We start from the raw sequence: 23,831 nt of genomic DNA, 5'->3' as shown, positions 1-23,831 counted from the left end.
ATACATGCATTTTTGACAAAAAAGTGTATGTTCTTCTGACGAAATACAACCGTCAGGCAGAGATGTGACAGTAAAAGTACAGGCATGGGAAATGCGGTAAGGTCATGTAAAAAAGTAGCCACCAGGCAAACAAATTTATTTTCCGTATTTTTTGTTTACTTATGTTATGTAAATGAAAAAATAATTATACTCTGCAAAACAAACAGAACACGTCGAAGACTTTAACGTGCTGACAGAAGTAGGAGTTTGTGTTTCAATATAGTCTGCAATTCACTAATATCTCTCTCAAACAAACTGAATGAGCATCATATATGACGCTATTCTATCTAGAGCACGTATTCCTTACCACAAAAGTAAATGTGAGGAAATTTTACGGGTATTATGAGGAAATCAAATGCCATGGCTTCAGGGAATGCCTTAAAAGTCGTCATTTTATTCGCTTTATATTTCCAGTGGAAACCAGGAAACAACTGAAAACGGTAGTTCATTGTTTACTTTACACACCAGGCTATCACATCTACTTATAGCCCCATTCACTTCTTCATAAACCCGAATTTTATCAGTTCTGTCCATAACACTGCTGTAGCCGCTAGGGTTCAAAATGGCGGCCTCCTCCAAGTTGGCAGTACTGTCTTTATGCAGGGCTATAACCCTTACGCGAGTGAAACTATATAGCGTGTTTTAAACATTCCACGCTTGCGCTCTTCTATGTTACTACGACGAACTTTTAAATCTTGGTTATAATATAATGGCGAGGAATATTTTTTCCATTCGCCTTTTCTCGTTCTCCCTACGGCTTCGGCATTGTCATATTGGTTTTGGCAGTGTTACAAATATTGGATCGCCGGATGCCCTTCCTAATGCCATCACTCTCCTCCGGGAAGACACTTACGTGCCCCATCTGTCTGGATCTAGTGAAGAGTTCATAGTTAAGAGCGAGAAGGATTCGTCCTGAGGCTTACTCGCCTCCCCATGATCAGGAAGCCGGCACTTTAGCGCGCTCAGTTATCATGTAGGCTCTGAAGAATTAAATATTAAGTCCTCTAAAATATCCATGACTAGGTTACCCTTTAACAGTCAAAATTTCTTTAATATTAATAAGGTGAAATGTTCAGCTTTCCGTAAACTCTGCGCAGTTAAGTTTACTGCTGTACTTTCCATTGTCACTGGATATAATCTGTGGAGAAATATTTCCGTATTCGTGCAAGAGCTTCATCTACATTACGCTATTGTTGTGAATATGACTGGTGACCGGCGCCTGTCCCTTCATCTACGAAAGCCTCCAAATAACAGAACAAAATCTTCTGTGCCTGCAAAGCATCTTACTCATCCCATTATTTCGTGGAATGCCATAATACTCAACCAAAGGTGGTAGACGCTACAAGGGAGTTGTGTTACTGCACAATAGTTAAAATTCTAAGAACATTCAAACAACGTATTACTTCCTCACAGAATTTGATCGAATGCGGTGGCTTAACGACATTTAAAAGTAGAACAGAGGATAGTGGTGGTAGGAATTATAGAAAATGATGTTCTCTCTACAAGTAAGGTGCTTTTTTGAGAAAAAAAAACGTACCGAACGGCCACCTTGCAACGATGTAATTTGTATGAATGCGTAGTGTCTGTTCTTTCAGAAATGTCCAAAAGAACAGCCACCACGCATAATCTGTAGCTGTTATACATTATATGTAAACTGAAGATGGAGAGAAGAAGAAAGGAACAAGATCACTGCTGTCAGCTGCATCGTGACATTAAGGGGAATCAACGGCGACGAATGTAAATGTGCACCTGACGGGGGTCAAACTCGGGATCGCCTGCTTATTAGGTAGATGCGTTAACCACTGCACCATCTGGGACACAGCGTTACTGCAACTGCCTGGACTATTTCGGCACGCCTCACGGCCGATCCACATTCCCATTGAGCGCCACCTACCCGTAGCCCTGTCTACTTCCTTCATATTCGCTCTCTGAGATCCCCACAGGAGGTCGGAGGTATTTGTGCATCTGCACTGAATAACGTGAATCCATTGGAAATTCAAATTGTACAAATACTCCAAGAGATAAACTCAGCAACGATCTGAGAAATGTGTGATCAACACAGGAGAATGGGAACTCATATGTATGACCTGAGGGGTAGAGAGATAAATATGTGGCAAAATCTGCTATGGCTGGGCATTCTGTATCCACCTTCCTTCACCCACAAGACTCCTGTATGACCTCATCCCCTTCCCCACCTCCTCCTTTTCCTCCAACATCTCCGCATCCTTTATGCTGTCTGCAGGCTTGATCCCTCACCCCCTTGTTTCCTCCTTCCTCTCCACCACCTACCTGTTGCCGCAACTCTATCGCTGTAGACTTCCCTCTCTCCACCTAAACACCCTCCATCTCCTTCATCAGGGCAATTTCCAGCAGCTCCCCTCCAAGATGTTGAACTTCACTGTGACATCTACCCTTCCTTCTAACTATATCCTGGCCATGTCCCCCCCCCCTCCCCAGGGCCCCCTTTTTCTCTCCCCTCCTTCTCCCAGAGCGGATTTCCTCCTTCCCTCCCTGAGTCCCTGCATCCCCTCGTCAGCTGCTTCCCTCTCCCATACCTTCCCTCCCTAGCCCTCCTTCTGGGCGCCCCCCACCTCATCCCCCTTTCCCTCACCTCCTCCACGCCTCTTTTTCCCCCTTTTCCCTATTCCCTTTTCCCTTGTCCCCCCCCCCCCCCTCTGGCAGATCCTCCCATGTTTTTATTCGTTAACAGTTTGCTGTGTTAGTGTTGTGTTTCGGCGCCATTACACAGTGTCATCTAGTGACGTGGTTTTAAATGTGTGCTCGACCTGCTTTTCGTCCCTGACTGTTCCTTGGTACACCATCCATCACGTGTCTGTTTTAGTTGTTCTACAACTTTTTATGCTCTGGCCGTACTTTGCCTGGTGGCTTTTTCTCTAGTGTGTGTTTTTTGTGTAACATACTTTTTTATTTTTATCTCTGATTCACAGTCACCGCTTTGTATGCTTTCTTTTCTTCTGTTCCGACTTTTTTGTTTCTTTATTCCGCTATTTTATCTGATTTATATTGTTTTAAATGTCTTCCTGTCTATTTGTGTCTCTCAGTTGAAGAGCAGCGCTTATGCTGCTGCCAGTCCACCCCTAATGGTGAATGGAATTGACGAAAAAGGAAAGAAAAATGCTATTTCTGCAGCCTATCTCAGTGTCTGGATGGAACACAAGTTGCTATTCCACTGTCATGAGGAGTATGTCGCCAACAAGGGGCAAAAGCTGATGAGGGCTTTGTACCCCCTCTTCTGCAGTAGAGAAACTTAACCTGCATACCAAGCTCCACATCTACCGAGCAGTTATCTTGCCAGCCCTCACGTATAGTTCCACTGCATGGACCACAATTAGTGTCACCATGATATGGACGTTGCAGCGCCAGCAGAACAACATCCTTGGGTGGAGCCTGCATGGTCCACCACTCATGAGAAGTGTGACTCTCCATGAGGAAGTAGATATCGTCCCACTCAAGATGATATGCAACAAAGCGCGGCGGCTCTATGAGAAAGTGGCTGCCCTGCGGGACACTTTCCATGGGCTACGTCATGTTGAGACCACACTTCCGCGCCACTGGCATCGACATCTGGCTCCTCTAACCATTCTAGAGGAATTAGATTCTGACCATGTCTAACGATATGCCTAGTTCGCTCACCACAGGCACATGCTTTGGCAGGACTAGCACCCGATTCTAAGTCCAGTACTTTCACACCCCACCTGCACATGTCAAACTAAGTTTCTATGACTGACTGATGAGTACTGTCACTGTTGGAGGGTGGTATGGGACTCCAAGTCCCACTGCCACACCTCCAAAGTGTATTGTAGTGATGCAGTGTCACTGCCCTGTGGTTAAAATTACTGCCTCACAAACACAGATCATGGCAGACCGGTGATGCTGTATTGTACCATATCACACATAAAGAAAGAAAAAAGCTATGGCTGAAGAGCGGCGGACTGTGCTGCTGCCAGCCCTCCCCTGCCCACATGAGGCAGGGGCATGAAATTACAAAAAAGGAAAAAAAACATAATACTTGCTACAGGTATCTGATTATGTTCATCTCTTACTTTAACGTGTGTAGAAGTCTCTCCATTAAGAACAACATGCTGTGTTCTGTTTGCTAAAAACTCTTCCATCCAGCCACACAGCTGGTCTGGTATTCCGTAGGCTCTTACTTTGTTTATCAGGCGCCAGTGCGGAACTGTAGCAAACGCCTTCCGGAAGTCAAGGACAATGAGATCTACCTGGGAGGCTGTATCTAATATTTTCTGGGTTTCATGAAAAATAAAGCGAGTTGGGTCTCACGCGATCGCTGTTTCCGGAATCCATGTTGATTCCTGCAGAGTAGATTCTGGGTTTCCAGAAATGACATGATACGCGAGCAAAAAATATGTTCTAAAGTTCTACAACAGATCGATGTCAGAGATATAGGCCTATAGTTTTGCGCATCTGCTCGACGACCCTTCTTGAAAACTGGAACTACCTGTGCTCTTTTCCAATCATTTGGTACCTTCCGTTCCTCTAGAGACTTGCGGTACACGGCTGTTAGAAGGGGGGCAAGTTCTTTCGCGTACTCTGTGTAGAATCGAACTGATATCCCGTCAGGTCCAGTGGACTTTCCGCTGTTGAGTGATTTCAGTTGATTTTCTATTCCTTGGACACTTATTTTGATGTCAGCCATTGTTTCGCTCGTTCGAAAATGTGGAATACCGATTAGATTTTACACAGAGTATGCGAAAAAACTTGTCCCTCTTCCAACAACTGTGTACCGCAGTCTGTAAGGGAATGAAGCGTTTATAATATTTGGCAAGAAGCAAACGTCGTTTCCGATCTCAAGAAGGGTTGTCGAAGAGACGCTAAAAACTATAGACCTTCATCTGTGACGGCAGTCTGTTGTAGAATTTTTGGAACATGTTTCATGCTCGCGTATCGTGACATTTCTGGAGACCGTGAATCACCTCTGTGGGCAACATGGGTTCCGAAAACAACGATCGTGTGAAACCAGACTCGCTCGGTTCGTCCACGAGACGTAGAAAGCAGTGGATACAAGACCCAGGTAAATGCTGTGCTTCCTGAATTTCGGAAGGCGCTCGACACAGTTGTCAACTGCCACCTAAAGAACGAAATACGATCGTATGGAATATCAGACCAACTGTGTGACTGGACTGAAGAGTTTCTAGCAAACAAAACACAGCTTATCATTCTGGACAGAGAAAAGTCTTCAGGCATAAAAGCAACTTCGGTCGTGGTCCAGGGGAGTGTTATAGGACTATTATTATTCACAATATACACTGAAGAGCCAAAGAAACTCGTACGTCTGCCTAATACCGTGCAGGGCCCCCGCGAGCACGCAGAAGTGCCGCAACACGACGTGGCATGGACACGACTAATGTCTGAAATAGTGTGGGGGGAACTGACATCATGAATCCTGCAGGTCTGTCCATAAATCCGTAAGTGTACGAATGAGTGGAGATCTCGTCTGAACTGCACGTTGCAAGGTATCCCAGATACCCTCAATAATATTCATGTCTGGGAAGTTTGGTGTCCAGCGGAAGTGTTAAAGTCAGAAGAGTGTTTATGGAACCACTCTGTAGCAATTATGGACGTGTGGGGCGTCGCATTGTCCTGCTGGAATTGCCCATCTAAATGCACAATGTGTTGTGTTGGCAGAAGAGCCAACACCGTGTTACGATGGGAGGCCGAAATGCACGCGTTTTAGCTCACGCAGGCTGGCGTGAAGAGGGAAGAACTATACTGACGTGAGGTCTGGAACATGACAAGGAATTAGAATTCAGAAAGCGGTCGTAATTAGCTTGATAGTTAACTTTAATTCATTAATGATGAACGTCGCTCTTGACGGTACATGATTCACAATATTATCTGTTCAGAATACATTCGTAGTAACTGAATATGGCGCCTTGCTAAGGCGTAGCAAATGACGTAGCTCAAGGCTATGCTAAATTTTCGCCTCTGTAAATGAGAGCGTATGTAGTCAGTGAACCATCGCTAGCAAAGTCGGCTGTACAACTGGGGCGTGCTAGGGAGTCTCTCTAGACTAGACCTGCCGTGTGGCGGCGCTCGGTCTGCAGTCACTGATAGTGGCGACACGCGGGATCGACGTATACTAACGGACCACGGCCGATTTAAAGGCTACCACCTAGCAAGTGTGAAGTCTGGCGGTGACACCACATAATGGACATGAATGGACGCAGATGATCAGACAGGATGCTTATGTACGTGTCACCAGTCAGAGTTGTATCTGCCGGCCGGTGTGGCCGAGCGCTTCTAGGCGCTTCAGTCTGGAACCGCGTGACCGCTACGGTCGCAGGTTCGAATCCTGCCTCGGGCATGGATGTGTGTGATGTTCTTAGGTTAGTTAGGTTTAAGTAGTTCTAAGTTCTAGGGGACTGATGACCTCAACAGTTAAGTCCCATAGTGCTCAGAGCCATTTGAACCATTTGAAGAGTCGTATCTAGACGTATCAGGGATCCCATATCACTCCAACTGCACACGCCTCACACCATTACAGAGCCTCCACCAGCTTGAATATTCCCCTGCTGACATGCAAGGTCCATGGATTCATGAGGATGTCGCCTTACCCGTACACGTCCATCCGCTCGATACAATTTGAAACCAGACTCGTCCGAGCAGGCAATATGAGTGTCGTGCAGTCATCAAGGGTACGCGATAGGGTCTTAAGCTTCGAAAGCCCATATCGATGATGTGTCGTTGAATTGTTCGCATGCTGACACTTGTTGATGGCCCAGCTTTGAAATCTGCAATAATCTGCGGAAGGGTTGCACTTCTGTCACGCTGAACGATTCCCTTCAGTCGTCGTTGGTCCCGTTCTTGCAGGATATTTTGCCGGCCGCAGCGATATCGGAGATTTTTGGTGCAGGAAATGGCTATTGAGTCGCAAGATAAATGTATTGCGAATGCATAAAGACCCTTTACTGTATGATTACGCGATTAAAGGACAATCACTGGAAGAAGCAGTTATTCCCACAAAATGTCAAGGAATATGCGTAGGAAGCGATTTAAAGTACCGAGCGAGGTGGTGCAGTGGTTAGCATACTGGACTCGCATTCGGGAGGACGATAATTCAAACCCGTGTCCGGCCATCCTGATTTAGTTCTCCGTGATTTCCCTTGATTGGTGCAAGCAAATGCTGGGATGATTCATTTGAAAGGGCATTGCCGAGTTACTTCCCCATCCTTCTTTAATCGGATGGGACCTATGTCCTCGCTGTTTCGTTCCCTCCAGCAAATCAACCACCTAACCGATTTGAAGTGGAACGACAAGAAAAAATTAACTGCGAGTAGGCAAATGCCAGACTGAGATTCATTGAAAGAATCCTCATGACATGCAGTCCAAGAACAGAAGAAGATTCTTACAAAATATTCGTTCGACCAATACCTGAATAGCTCCTCAGCGTATGTTCCCTACCAGATAGGAGTGAGAGAGGGAATAGATAACATCCAAAGAAGAGCAGCACATTTCGTTACAGGTACATTAAGTACGAGCGAAAGCGCCACGGAGTTGCTCAGCAAATTGCAGTGGGAGACGCATTTTGCATCGCGCTTTTAACTCCCATTAAAGTTCCTAGAAGAGTCAACTAATATACTGTATTGCGTCTTCCTACGTATATCTCACGAAAAGATCATCAACACAAAATTGAAGAGATTAGAGCCCACACGTAGGCTTACTAGCAGCACCACACGCGAATAGTACTGCAAAAGGTGGAAGTGACACTCGCACACAGAGTACCCTCCGCCACACGCCATCAAGGAACTTGCGGAGAAGCAATGACAGGAAAAAAATAAGGATTCCCTGAGTTGGACTAAAGTCCAGGGTGAAAGAGTATCATGATAAGATTCGCTGTTGACATTGCTATTCTTAGTGACAGCGAAGAAAATTCCAGCACGTGTTGAATGAAGTGCACAAGCTCCGGAGTATGGAAAACTGATTGAGAGAGGATCGAAGAAAGGCGAAAGTACTGCTGAGGAGTAGCAGAAATGAGATTTAGGATAATATTCAAATTAAAATTGGTGACTATAATTTTTCTTTAACATTAATGCATTTTATTTGCTAATTAATCTTTAAAGCACGAAAGCTGCTAGAACTTTTAATATAATATCGCTGACTGAATTTCGTATATGAGTTTTCTATTGATGACAAGAGGGATTTTAGTCTTCCGTCTTAATCTTTTTCCAGTCTCACCATTGACAAACGCTGGGCGCAATTTATGACTGCTCTCAGTAATTGCTGTTATATGCGTAATATATGTGTATCGGAGTGGTGTACGTCGCTCATGGACGTAGCGATTCGTGTAGTATTATGCTGACGTATTTCTAGAATCATTATAGTTAGGGTAAATAAACTTATACGCATTTGTCATTAGTAGGTAGTGGCCTGATTGTACTCATTTTTCAGAGGTGTCTCTTTCTGTTGAATGTACTATTCTAAGTATTGTGGCGTTGCGCGAGTTTGCGACATAAGCAACTGCGTGATAAATTAACTAAAGTGCTGCAACATTTCATCGTCACAGACTGCATTGAGGTGAGAAGGGTAGCTGCAACACGGTTTCATTGTGATTTACATTTCCAGCTCATTATTATTTTCGCTCAGAATTTTAAGATGACTATTAATTATTCCTTTTTAATTGAGATATTCCGAATATAGACTACATGACATTGTTTTTAATTACGCGGACTTAACAGGTGAAGGAATCCTGCTACCTTGGATGCAAACTACATAAGGAAAGAAGCGAGAAGACGTTAAAAGTAGTCTAGCATACGGAAACATTTCTAGCCTAAATAAATCTAATAGTATCAATCATCGACCTTAATATGAGGATAAAAAAATTCCGAGAATGTAAAATTGGAGCACAGCATTATATACCACCGGGGAAAATCTGGAAAGAAGAGAATCGAGGCGTCTTAAATGTTGTGCCGTAAAATGATGTTGAAAATAAGTTGGGCTGATGAGGTAAGGATGGAAGAGATTCTCCGCAGTACCGGCGGTAAACGGAACGTAATGGAAAACAGCGCCAAGAAGTGAGGTAGGGTATGTGTTAAGATGCCAGGGAATAACTCCAACGGTACCAAGGAAACTGGTTAAAAATTGTAGAGAAAGACAGACATTGGAATACATCTAATAAATAATTGAGGACGTAGGTTGCAAGTGCTCTTCTAAGATGAAGAGATTGGCAAAGGAGAGGATTTCATGGTGGGCCGCATCAAACCAGTCACAAGACTGGCAATGGGCAATTGAATCTCAATGTAGACAAGTGTAATGTGCTGTGAATACATAGAAAGGAAGATCCTTTATCATTTAGCTACAATATAGCAGGTCAGCAGTTGGAAGCAGTTAATTCCATAAATTATCTGGGAGTAGGCATTAGGAGTAGAGTGGAATGACCATATAAAATTAATCGTCGGTAAAGCATATGTCAGACTGGGATTCATTGGAAGAATCCTAAGGAAATGTAGTCCGAAAACAAAGGAAGTAGGGTACAGTACACTTGTTCGCCCCTGCTTGAATACTGCTCACCGGTGTGGGATCCGTACCAGATAGGGTTGATAGAAGAGATAGAGAAGATCCAACGGAGAGCAGCGCGCTTCGTTACAAGATCATTTAGTAATCGCGAATGTGCTACGGAGATGATAGATAGACTGCAGTGGAAGACTCTGCAAGAGAGACGCCCAGTAGCTCAGTACGGGATTTTGTTGAAGTTTCGAGAACATACCTTCACCGAGGAGTCAAGCCGTATATTGCTCCCTCCTACGTATATCTCGCGAAGAGACCATGAGGATAAAATCAGAGAGATTAGAGCCCACACAGAGGCATACCGAGAATCTTTCTTTCCACGAACAATACGAGACTGGAATAGAAGGGAGAACCGATAGAGGTACTCAAGGTACCCTCCGCCACATACTGTCAGGTGGCTTGCGGAGTATAGATGTAGATGTAGATGCAGAAGACTGAGGACGAAGAAAATCAAGTGGGCGTGACATTAGACATGGATCGAATTCGAAGGCTCGCTTCTACGATCGTACCAGATCGGTATAGTCCATTTGAAACTCCGTCCGAACAGGTCTCTCGAAGACCGTAACGGTACTGACGGACCGCCGTGTCATCCTCAGCCTGTAGGCGTGACTAGATGCGAATATGGAGGGATGTAAGGTCAGCACACCGCTCTCCCGGCCGTTGTCAGTTTTCGTAACAGGAGCTGCTACTTCTCAGCAGCCCGACAGCGCTTAACTTCGGTGATCTGACGGGAACCGGTGTTACCAAGTCCATTTGAACGTGCAACAGAAACGTTCGGGGAACCTCACTGAGAATCCTTGAAAGCATATCGACGTATTCTCGCCGACTCTGTCGGGTTAGTTTAGAGAACCTATGTTCGAAGAAGACTGGGCGACCATTCTTTCCTCGCCCAATACGGGAACTCAACGGGATAGAAAATCGATAATATTGATACGAAGTGCCCTCTGCCATTCCTGGTACAGTGGATTGCGGGGTTACAGTATCTAACATACATTTTATGCTGTTCTCTTATTTCATGGGGTTGCAGGTTGCTTGCTCGTCACTACACTGTATCGATCGTCAACGGAAAATGTCAGCGCCAGTTTGCAGACGTGTCAGCTACAATTAATTTAGCTTTGGCAAGTTAATCTCCAGTTGTGCCGTGTTGCTTGCACTGAGCAGCAGCTTACAGCGACGGTAAGTCGGATAACCGGATGAGATAACGACATCTTAATGAATCGTGCTCCGATGCGGGAGTCGAGCAAAACAAACACGGGCCGGTCGGGAGCTCCGGTGTCGCTCCAGAAACTTGGTAATGGCTAAAGTTTGGCGCGGGCCGTGTCAACGCCGGGGGGCGAGGTGTGTGCGTGGGCGTGGATGGGCCATTAGCCGCTGTCACTCTGCCGGAAGGGCGACGACTCCAACCGGCGGGCTATCCTCAGGACCAGCTGTCCCTATAGAAAGGCTGGCGGCTGCAGTCTCCCACACCGGTACGTGGAAGGCGCTCTGCGTCGTGTGCTCACGGCTGTGCCAACCACTCTGAATAAATGCAGCCAGACAGGTTGAAACCTTCCCGTCTCCTCTATATCTCTTTTGTTACGAAACCTTCCCTTAGGATTTCTATCTCTTACTTAATAATAACAAATTTAATCTTCCCTTTGAAATTAATTCTCTTCCTCAATAATAGTAAGTGCAATCTTCGCATACAAATTTAAATGCTGCTTATTAAAAGTGATTTGCTGATTATTTCGACGAAACATAGAATGTGTCGTCGTCGTGGCCCTCAGTCGTTACCTGCAATAATCCAAAACTGTTTCTTACCTTTTTTACTGTTACTGGATCGCCATCTGACTGCTACATCGAACTGCGACATGAATATACTTACTCTGTTTTACTATACTATATTAGCTGTTGGTGGGCTGTCATAATAAGTGGCTGTATTTATTACCAAAGCTGACGTTATTCTTTAATTAATTAGACTGAAGTTACGTAATTCATAGTTACACTTTTTCTTGACAACAATAAAATTTTGCGAAGTTTTACGTTGATGGTTTTTGAAAAGGATTATAATGAGTAATGCAATATTGCTGGCAAAAATTAATTATATTCTGAATTAAACGATTTTACACACGTTCAAATGGGACTTACTTTTTACAATAATCTTAAAACTATCAATGCGCAAACATACCTTCGGTAGTCTTGAGTTCCTCAAAAAAAAAAAATAATAATAATAATAATAATAATAATTCAATAATATTAGTTCCTCTTATGATAATAGTTAGCTGATGTCTCAGTACATCCGTTTATAATCTCTTGTAAATCATAGCTGGTGGCTGGCAGGCACACCGCTCCTCTCAACCTCTCGCTTCAGACCTGCTAACGACTCGCTTCACATCTCGCTTACTACTGACTTCCTACGAACGCTAAACTGCGGTCTCTCCCGCCAACAATGCTTTCTGGCGCAGACAATCCCTGCTACCATTACAAAATGTACCTATGCGTGATCTTTCCAACTCTTTTCTTAAAATGTATCCATACGCAGTCTCTCCCGCCCTTTTTAAAAGTATATCAATGTGCGGTCTCTCCCGCCAACAATACTTCGGTGCACACATTCTCTGCTACCACAATTATTTTCAAAATGACAAATATTTATTATTCCTACTTAATCCTTTTAATAAAATATAAACATCTTTCATAAATTGTGGTTTTACAATAGACAATAGAAATATACACGCATTACAAGGTTTGATGGAGTAATATAATTTTGATATTGTGTTACCGTGAGCTAGAAATGAAAAAAAGTTGTCAGAATTGAGATAGGGATTCAGCCACAGCTACTTGCAATTAATGTCTGAAATACAAGAGAAAATCAAGTTGTTTGCAATAATAATTCCGAATTCCGACAATCCATACTTGTGGAACTCTTCGCACACTCTCGGCACATTTCTCATTTGAGACACTTTATCAAAGTACTTTTGCGTAAGCATTAGGCGCAGGGCATTTTCAATCACTTTTCTGTCTCATTCTCTCATGGATTACGTAAGCAAGGAAAGATTGGAAATGTCATACGTTCGACGATCCTTATTTTCCGACAAAATGCGTTTTCAGTGTGGCTGTGTTCTCGATACGCTGTTGCACGTCAGTTCACTTATTCCAAGCACCATATCATGGTGGAAATTATCTTGCAGAGAATGGTGAGAATGAGAAACGTGTGAGGTTTGTGGGGCGTAAATCTTTAAAAAATTTCAAACATATTACGAATTGGAAATGTGCGGACATATTGCCATGTTAAAGTATGGATCCTTTGTAAATGTTTGTAAAATAATTTATTACGTTACGATCTCGTAGATGTATGAAACATATTCACATTACCGGTTTCGGAAAGGAGTGGCCGCCTTCAGATATACTTATAACCGATTAAAAGCTTCGTACAGATATTCAAGCGAATAAGTTAGGTACTTTAAACATCATGCAGCCACTGACATATTTCAAAGAATGTATCGTTACATGGTAAAAAGTCTTGCATATGAACTGTATTATACACAGTTGGCGAGCAAACATACGTATCTCTCACGATATGCTCTTGGCGTCACACCTAGTGAAAGGCCGAGCATAGGTAGCCCGTACCAAATGGTTCAAATGGCTCTGAGCACTATGGGACTCAACTGCTGAGGTCATTAGTCCCCTAGAACTTAGAACTAGGTAAACCTAACTAACCTAAGGACATCACAAACGTCCATGCCAGAGGCAGGATTCGAACCTGCGACCGTAGCGGTCTTGCGGTTCCAGACTGCAGCGCCTTTAACCGCACGGCCACTTCGGCCGGCGTAGCCCGTACCGTTCCCATGTCACCTGTTGTAGTTAAATGCCCGTTAGCATATAAAATGTCCAACGCTTGTACAATGGCAGTCCACCTAGATTTGTCAAAGTGATTAAATGTGACTAATGACCTCAGCAGTTGAGTCCCATAGTGCTCAGAGCCATTTTTGATTAAATGCAAGGTACTACATCAAAAGTCTGTTATAAATGTGAAAGAAACATGAACAAACCGACGCAAATCTGTGCCCTGACAGTCTGTAGGTCTACATTTTCATAGTGTAGCCGTCAGTTTTGAGAGAACTCACAGGTTGTAGTAGTAGGGTTCATCCACAACATCATCAACATGTCTGACGTCTCCTCGGAGGGTGCTGAATGACTGAATTTGAGAAAGGTCTTTTGCGTCTGCACTGTCTCAGTAAGTACTCAGAAGTCACACTGAAGCGAACTCACTGTAACTGTCAATTTATTGTCATTCGGCACAAAGTTGTCAAAAGCGACCGATGCCTCGCAACCTGTGGAGCTTTAATTTCGCATTAAAAGTATCTGGTGCAAGTGAATATGTATATGCAATCTAGAAGGTGGCAGGTGTATAAAGTAAGAGATGAACATAGATACCTGTAGCAAGTATTATGTTTTTTTTTTCTTTTTTGTAATTCCATGCCCCTGCCTCATGTGGGCAGGGGAGGGCTGATAGCAGCACAGTCCGCCGCTCTTCAGCCATAGCTCTTTTCTTTCTTTATGTGTGATATGGTACAATACAGCATCACCGGTCTGTCATGATCTGTGTTTGTGAGGCAGTAATTTTAACCACAGGGCAGTGACACTGCATCACTGCAATACACTTTGGAGGTGTGGCAGGGGGACTTGGAGTCCCATACCACCCTCCAACAGTGACAGTGTAAGTAGGATACTGTTATATTTATAGGATTTTGTTTCTACACATTTGTAGGTTTTTATATTGGTAACGCCACCGCCACGTAGCACTCTGTATGAAAATCACTGGCTGTGCTGTGTGCAGTCTGTGGCTGGGTGACATTGTTGGAATTTGCTATTGTAGTGTTGGGCAGTTGGCTGTTAACAGCGCGTAGCGTTGCGCAGCTGGAGGTGAGCCGCCAGCAGTGGTGGATGTGGGGGAGAGATGGCGGAGTTTTGAGAGCGGATGATCCGGACGTGTGTCCATCAGTGACAGTAAATTTGTAAGACTGGATGTCATGAACTTATATATATATATATATATATATATATATATATTATGACTTTTGAACACTATTAAGGTAAACACATTGTTTGTTCTTTATCAAAATCTTTCATTTACTAACTACGCCTATCAGTAGTTAGTCCCTTCAGTAGTTAGAATCTTTTATTTAGCTGGCAGTAGTGGCGCTCGCTGTACTGCAGCAGTTTCAGACACCAGTGCATTGTTATTACAATTAACAAAACAAATGGGACAAAAGCTTCAAAAGTTAGACACAATGGAACAAAATCAGAGACAAACACAGCAACAGCTTCAGAAGTTAGGCACCACGCTTGAACAAACACGTGAAGGTATAACTGCTGAGTTACTTAAAATCGAATCTAAAGGTCAGAAAGTCTGTAATGACGTAAAAACACAAATTTGTGAGCATTTTCAACATATTTTTTCGCGTCATGAAAATGCATTACAGAATCACGAAGCAGCCATAAAAGAACTGCAAACTATTGTTCATGAAAATCACGACACCTTGCAAGCTAAAACTGATTCAGCCGCATCTACCGGTTCGGTTACGCGACTTGCAAAAACTCAGGAAAACTTAAAGGACACAGTAGATACAATTTCAACACAAATGGACACTCTGAAACTTGGTTCAGAAAAACACACTGAGGAAATCAGTTCACTATCGGAGAAAGTATCCGAACTTTCGGATCAGTTAACTAACTTATCTACAAAAGTAGATGATGATCTGAATGACACAAGACCCGTAGCCTTCAATGACACAGAAGAATACGAACAAATTAGGAAATTCAAACAAAATAAGAATCAAATTAATACACAACACAAAAGAGAAATCCGGGAAGCACAAGATCAGTTGGCGGAAATAATACAAGAATTACATATTTCAGAGGAGACTCGCGCTCCAACACGGGAAGAGGGACATGGAAATACGGAACATCGACAAAATAATAACACAGGGCATTTCGGAAATTATGAAAGAAATTGGCAAGGTACACCGAATTTTGAGATGGAACCGCCGAAACGAAGTAACAATGACCGATATGCAACTCGCCGACATGATGATTTTGCATATAGGCTGTTCATTACTACACGTAAATTCAAAATATTTCAGAATTCTGGCAACGACATTCATCCACAAGCATGGCTCCATCAATTCTGTCATTGTTTTCCTCCCAAGTGGTCGTTGGAGCACAGGTTAGAATTTATGTGTGGCTACTTAGAGAATGAACCAGCTGTAAGAATGCGATCTGTCATTCACGATTGTCACAGTGAAGGAGAATTTTATCATGCCTTCCTCTAAGCATATTGGTCTCAAGCTACACAAGACCGAGTAAAACATAGCATCATAATGATGAAACATTTCGAACAATCTGGATTTTCCAGTCTTGTCAAATATTTCGAAGACATGTTACATAAGAATCAGTAACTTTCAAACCCATACAGTCCCTCAGAACTCATCCGCATTTGCTTAATCAAATTGCCTGAACATTTACGACACATTATTCTGGCAGGACGTTGCAAAGACGACATTGAAGCTTTTCAGGAACTGTTACAAGAATTGGAAATTGACACTGACAATCGCGGAACTCGAAACAAGGAGCACAACAATTACAGGTCACATCCGCCACAATTCCGCGATGACAGAAATAATAACTGGACACGACAAGGCTATTCTTACAACGTAAATCGTCACCAAAACAGACACCACCCTTATGACAACCGTTGGCAGAGTAGTAATATTTACAGGGAAAGATCACCTCTCCGCGGTAATGACTATCACACAGATAACCACAGAAACAAACAATATGGGAACCAAAACAGTTATTATCATGGGAGACAGAAGAACTTCAGACGCAACAGTTCAGCGCGCAGTTACGATTCAGGGAGAAATTCTCCACCACGTGTCCGACAAGAAAGAAATTATGGAATCTACCGACATGACGACAGACGATATAATCGTAACGACAGACCTGAATGGCATCAGAACTGGCGGGATTCAAACAGGGTAAGACCCTCTCGAGAAGGTGAATTTGTAGAAGTTAGGTCTCCTAATCCCAATAACGACGCGCGCCAACAAAGAGACAGACAATGGCTCGCACCGCAGGCAGCCACGTGCGCTGGCTGGCTCAGCGAAAAATAACATAGACGTTAACCTTCATAAAAATTTTAGCATTCCTTACCAAAGTATATAACTTGATAATTGCTTTGAAGTTGAAACTCTGCACACTAGAAAGGGTAAAAGACTGCACCACATTTCACATGTAAAACCGTTTATTGAAAGATAATCTGCTTTTTAACTTAGTCTTTGTTATAAAATTTTTCACTTCACACTACTAGTACAACTTGACACACTGAGAAACTGTTAACATGCAACAATGTTTTGAAGTTAACTGTCCAGTCAAGAACCTAGGGAACTTATTTAGACAACTAATTACTAATGCATTGTTATAGTGAACAGAGGACACAGTGTTCTGTGTGTATACATTCTTGCTTGTTAGTTGCTCGATTACGTAACGACTATAAGGCTCACATACTTAGAACATATACCGGCACTGCTAATGAGATTTTAGTGCAACATTTTGGTTTACTTGGAAAGACATTCTTTATTTGAAGTACTTTCTGTGGGATTAAAGATGACTTAGCACTTGGTTTCTTTGACAGCTACACGATTATATCACGATGCTACCAAGGTTGACACAATTTACATTGTTGCTTTTGCGGTGTATCTGTTTTATATCTGCACAATTTTTCTGTATTATTCTGGAAAGAAAAACATGTTTTAGTAGTAACTTTTGTGGTATAGCTACAATGAGACCGCCTCTCCATAGCACAACAATACATTACATTACAGTACTTTCTTGATGACGGTACTGGACGTAATAACTACGATATCTATATGCATAGCACATCGCTTTTGTTTATTACGAGGTAAGTACATTGACTTCCACAGAACTTTGTTTACGGACGACGATACTTACGACACTTGGCACATTTTTTACCCTCAAGCTATGACAGAGATCATGTTACAACAAGACGCACAATTTAGCGCGGCAGTATACGTACTTGAGTGATTAATTTTGTACCTAAAACATTTATTTTTAAAGATTTTTGAATTACAAAGAAAGTTTTCTGTGATACATTTTATTCCATTGTTGTAATCTGTAACACCTGAGCGTATAATTACATTAATCCTCAGGGGGGTACACGCTTACTTTGTGTACCATGTGTTTGTCAAGCACAAGGAGCACTAGGCAATATGGTATTTGCTTTTACAACTTTACACATCGGTACCATATTTCTCTACCACACAAATTACACAGCTATCTGATCAGTTGACTGAGAGAGACAAACATTTTTTTTTTTACTACGTCAGTGACACATGTTTACACAATTACATAATTGGATAACTTCACACTTGTGAAATTGTATTTTGTCTGTACTGTGTGAACTGTTCATACTTTTTCAGAACCATTGTGATACTATGAGAGCTTTGAATGATGTATTTCGTATGGGATCATGATTTTTAAAGTACGTTTGAGGTAGATGACACTATTGAAATGAGCAGAGAATTTTTTTAGGTTTTGAAATTATTGGAGGAAGTTACGACGATTTTGAGATTTGGCTGAGGTTTTATGATGTTATTTTTACGATGACGATCTGTATTATGCTGTTGAGGTATGTTTATGATCAATAAGCTGATGCTATATGAGTAATTTGATTATGCTATGTATTTATTATGATGAAATATTGAAGATGTGTTGATGAATATGTATATGTGTAATAAGGTAAGGAATAAGGAGTAGTGGTTAGCGACTCTGATTTGTGAAAAAGGATGTTGGAAACCAAGAATCGTACTTTAAGAGTTATGAAATGTGTGTAAATGCGTGAATGTATCACAATGACGAATATTTTTTGGATACTGTTATATTTATAGGATTTTGTTTCTACACATTTGTAACGCAAATTCTCAACCTGTGAATTTTTTTTTATATGAGACTGTCACTGCTGTCATAAATATTTCGGTAAGAAAGTTAAGTGACCTTCACATAATGCATCATGGGCGCCCAGCTGTGCCACCTGCCTGGAGAAAAAGCCATGAGGTGGAAAAAAAAAGGAGTTAATTAACCTCGATATCGACATTCCTTTGTAGAAAGCATCGCAAATACGACACTTTCTGATATTTACTGAAATGACTAATGAAACGATGAGAAACATTTCACGGCTATTGTCTTGATAGTTGAGAGATTTTTTTCCTGCCTTATGAAATGCCATATGGCTAGTGAATGACGTTTCACCCCTTGCTTGATGTATTTATTTGCTCATTTTGTTTAATATCTAGTTTCTAGTTGCACTGCAGCATTGGTTAAAATAAAATTTAATAGATGTACTAATATCACTATTTTCTGTCTACAGACCCTGTAAAGAATAATTTTATGATGTACTTTCTTAGAAAAGAGAGCACAAATAGACATTTCTCTTCACAGGAATTGCATACATAATTTTTGTCAATTACTTGGTAACTTGTTTCGTAGAGTAAGTCAAGGTGATGCATCACTCTAGTGTTAAGATGTGACATAGTTATTAGACATTTCCTATCCTTACTGTAATATTTTTTCTGCTTGAGCTTTGTCGTGTTTAGGTATAAGTTATAGCATTTGCTGCTGCTGATTGCCAGGCATAGTGCTACTAAATTTCAGTTTGTATTACTCTCTTAAGCCAGTTTTACTACTGATTTATTTTTCTTGTTGCTGCACATTGGCTCATATATGTTCTAATGTTGCAGTTGCTTTGCTAATTTATATTTATTGCTGTTAGCTTTGACAATTTGCATTTTTTGTCATTACTGTTTGTGTTAATTGTTTTGTGCTGATGCATTGCCTCATCCCTTAGATTATGCATCTGATCTCAGTAGATTTAAGTTAGCTTAAGATGGGGTAGGCTACATAAGAGAATGAGTTGTGATGAACTGGAAGAAATGCGTTGATAAGGCATAAAAAAAGGTGAAATAAGAGGAAACATCTATGAAATGAAGTTTTGGGTTGGACTGCAGTATCAAATGTCACACTGAAAACAAACACTGTCCTGTCCTTTTGTGTTATTCTACTATGTGTCTGTGTACCTTGTGTATTTGTGTTCTTCCTGTCTTTATGTGTTTATCTGATAAGACTTATGTTGTAGAATTTTTCTAATACTCAGCTACATTCACTATGATGAGGAATACTGTTATCCTAAAATATAATTTGCATTTATAATATGTTATTTACTTTGTAAAGATGTTTAGACATTATTTATTCTGTTATGTTTTAATGCTCACGTGTGGAGTTGATGTTTCGAAAGTTATTCTGACCTTTTATATATTTACTTATGTCATAATGTGCATTGATGTATATGTGTATTTCTATTCTTTTGTAAAGCCCGTATTACTACAAATGTTATCTGTATTGTTATGTTCTTTAATGATGTATTTTTTACCTTTGTATTCTCATGTCGTAAATTTATAATTGTATAGACACCAGTTCTTCAAGTTAAGTTTCATTTCACTGCACATGTTTCTGTTGGTCATAGTATATGCACAATAGTTGAGAAGTTGGGACTGTTAGTGTTTGCACATGTGTTGATAATTCAGCAAGGGACTGGTTAACAGCATTGCTGGTTCTAGGGATAATCCAAAAACTTTGTGAGTGCACAAGTGATGGTTTATGGGCTTGCTATATAGTACAAGACTCTTCGATTGTGATTGTGCACCTGCACAGTCGCAACAGATGGCTGCTGGCCATCTCTACCAGAACTACAGTGGGTCTGCTCTGTGATGACCTACTTATCAATATTCTTCAAAACTTCGACTGACTCTGCTGTGGGTTTGCTGTGTTGTGGCCCATTACCTGTCTGCATGACAAGAGTCAGCACTGTCTTTCTGTTGGAAGGACCACACTACTTCTTCAAGACTGCATGTAAATCCACTACTTCCATGTGCATTTTTTTTAGTGCTCAGACTTGGAGAAAAACACCGCAATTTCACTGTGATGAACGATCAGGACTATCTTTATGGACTGTGAGAAAATTTTAGCTTTTGACCAACATTGTATCAATAAGTGCGTGCATTTGATTTCTTTGTTATTGTAATTGTAAAAAAATTTTAACAAATATGTAGTGGCCAGTGCCCAAAACAATTTGTAAAATTTTTTGTGGTGAGCATGGGGACTATGTAAGTAGGCTGTTTAGGTTCTTATATTGGCAATGCCACCGCCACAAAGCGCTCTATATGAAAATCACTGGCTGTGCTGTGTGCAGGCTGTGGCTGGATGGCATTGTAGGAATTTGCTATTGTAGTGTTGGGCAGTTGGCTGTTAACAGTGCGTAGTGTTGCACAGTTGGAGGTGAGCCACCAGCAGTGGTGGATGTGGGGAGAGAGATGGCGGAGTTTTGAGAGCGGATGATCTGGACGTGTGTCCATCAGAGACAGTAAATTTGTAGGACTTGATGTCATGGACAGATATATGTATTATGACTTTTGAACACTATTAAGGTAAATATATTGTTTGTTCTTTATCAAAATCTTTCATTTGCTAACTACGCCTATCAGTAGTTAGTCCCTTCAGTAGTTAGAATCTTTTATTTAGCTGGCAGTAGTGGCGCTCGCTGTATTTCAGTAGTTCGAGTAACGAAGATTTATGTGAGGTAAGTGATTCATGAAAGGTTTAGTTTATTGTTAGTCAGGGCCATTCTTCTGTAGGGATTTTTCAAAGTCAGACTGCGTTGTGCTAAAAATATTGTGTATCAGTTTAGTGTTGATCAGAATAGGAAAAGAGCGAAATGTCTGAGTACGTTCAGTTCTGCTCAGCTGTTTGAAAATCAAATAATGTAAGAGGTTTATCACCACAGTAATTCATAAATTTTTCTAAGGGGACGTTTCAACAGTACTCATCAGTCAGGCATAAAAACTTAGTTTGACATGTGCAGATAGGGTGTGAAAGTACTGGACGTAGAATAGGATGCTACTCCTGCCATAGGATGTGCCTGTGGTGGGCGTGCTAGGCATATCGTTAACCATGGTCAGAATCTAATTCCTCTAGAATGGTTAGAGGAACCAGATGTCGATGCCACTGGCGTGGAAGTGTGGTCCTAACATGACGTAGCCCATGGAAAGTGTCCCGCAGGGCAACCACTTTCTCATAGAGCCGCCGCACTTTGTTGCATATCATCTTGTGTGGGACGATATCTACACTCCTGGAAATTGAAATAAGAACACCGTGAATTCATTGTCCCAGGAAGGGGAAACTTTATTGACACATTCCTGAGGTCAGATACATCACATGATCACACTGACAGAACCACAGGCACATAGACACAGGCAACAGAGCATGCACAATGTCGGCACTAGTACAGTGTATATCCACCTTTCGCAGCAATGCAGGCTGCTATTCTCCCATGGAGACGATCGTAGAGATGCTGGATGTAGTCCTGTGGAACGGCTTGCCATGCCATTTCCACCTGGCGCCTCAGTTGGACCAGCGTTCGTGCTGGACGTGCAGACCGCGTGAGACGACGCTTCATCCAGTCCCAAACATGCTCAATGGGGGACAGATCCGGAGATCTTGCTGGCCAGGGTAGTTGACTTACACCTTCTAGAGCACGTTGGGTGGCACGGGATACATGCGGACGTGAATTGTCCTGTTGGAACAGCACGTTCCCTTGCCGGTCTAGGAATGGTAGAACGATGGGTTCGATGACGGTTTGGATGTACCGTGCACTATTCAGTGTCCCCTCGACGATCACCAGTGGTGTACGGCCAGTGTAGGAGATCGCTCCCCACACCATGATGCCGGGTGTTGGCCCTGTGTGCCTCGGTCGTATGCAGTCCTGATTGTGGCGCTCACCTGCACGGCGCCAAACACGCATACGACCATCATTGGCACCAAGGCAGAAGCGACTCTCATCGCTGAAGACGACACGTCTCCATTCGTCCCTCCATTCACGCCTGTCGCGACACCACTGGAGGCGGGCTGCACGATGTTGGAGCGTGAGCGGAAGACGGCCTAACGGTGTGCGGGACCGTAGCCCAGCTTCATGGAGACGGTTGCGAATGGTCCTCTCCGATACCCCAGGAGCAACAGTGTCCCTAATTTGCTGGGATGTGGCGGTGCGGTCCCCTACGGCACTGCGTAGGATCCTACGGTCTTGGCGTGCATCCGTGTGTCGCTGCGGTCCGGTCCCAGGTCGACGGGCACGTGCACCTTCCGCCGACCACTGGCGACAACATCGATGTACTGTGGACACCTCACGCCCCACGTGTTGAGCAATTCGGCGGTACGTCCACCCGGCCTCCCGCATGCCCACTATACGCCCTCGCTCAAAGTCCGTCAACTGCACATACGGTTCACGTCCACGCTGTCGCGGCATGCTACCAGTGTTAAAGACTGCGATGGAGCTCCGTATGCCACGGCAAACTGGCTGACACTGACGGCGGCGGTGCACAAATGCTGCGCAGCTAGTGCCATTCGACGGCCAACACCGCGGTTCCTGGTGTGTCCGCTGTGCCGTGCGTGTGATCATTGCTTGTACAGCCCTCTCGCAGTGTCCGGAGCAAGTATGGTGGGTCTGACACACCGGTGTCAATGTGTTCTTTTTTCCATTTCCAGGAGTGTAGTTCCTCATGGAGAGTCACAATTCTCATGAGTGGTGGAGCATGCAGGCTCCACCCAAGGACGTTGTTCTGCTGGCGCTGCAACGTCCATATCATGGTGACACTAATTGTGGTCCATGCAGTGGAACTATACGTGAGGGCAGGCTGGATAACTGCTCTGTAGGTATGGAGCTTGGTATGCAGGTTAAGTTCCACTACAGCAGAAGAGGGGGTACAAAGCCCTCATCAGCTTTTTCCCCTTGTTGGCGACGTACTCCGCATTACAGTGGAATAGCAACTTGTGGTCCATCCAGATCCTGAGATAGGCTGCAGCCGTAGCATTCTTTTTTCCTTTATTTCATTTCCATTCCCCATTAGGTGTGAGCTGGCAGCAGCATAAGAGCTGTTCTTCAACTGAGAGACACAAATAGACAGGAAGACATTTAAAACACAATAAAGCTGATAAAATAGCGGAATATAGAAACAAAAACGGCGGAACAGAAGAAAAGAAAGCATACAAAGCAGTGACTGTAAATCAGAGATAAAAATCAAAAAAAGTATTTTACACAAAAAACACACAGTAGAGTAAAAGGCACCAGGCAAAGTACGGCC

The sequence above is a fragment of the Schistocerca nitens genome, chromosome 7, assembly GCF_023898315.1.
Source record: "Schistocerca nitens isolate TAMUIC-IGC-003100 chromosome 7, iqSchNite1.1, whole genome shotgun sequence".
Taxonomy (NCBI): domain Eukaryota; kingdom Metazoa; phylum Arthropoda; class Insecta; order Orthoptera; family Acrididae; genus Schistocerca; species Schistocerca nitens.
The sequence above is the reverse complement of the archived record's forward strand: the minus strand, read 5'-3'. Positions refer to the sequence as shown.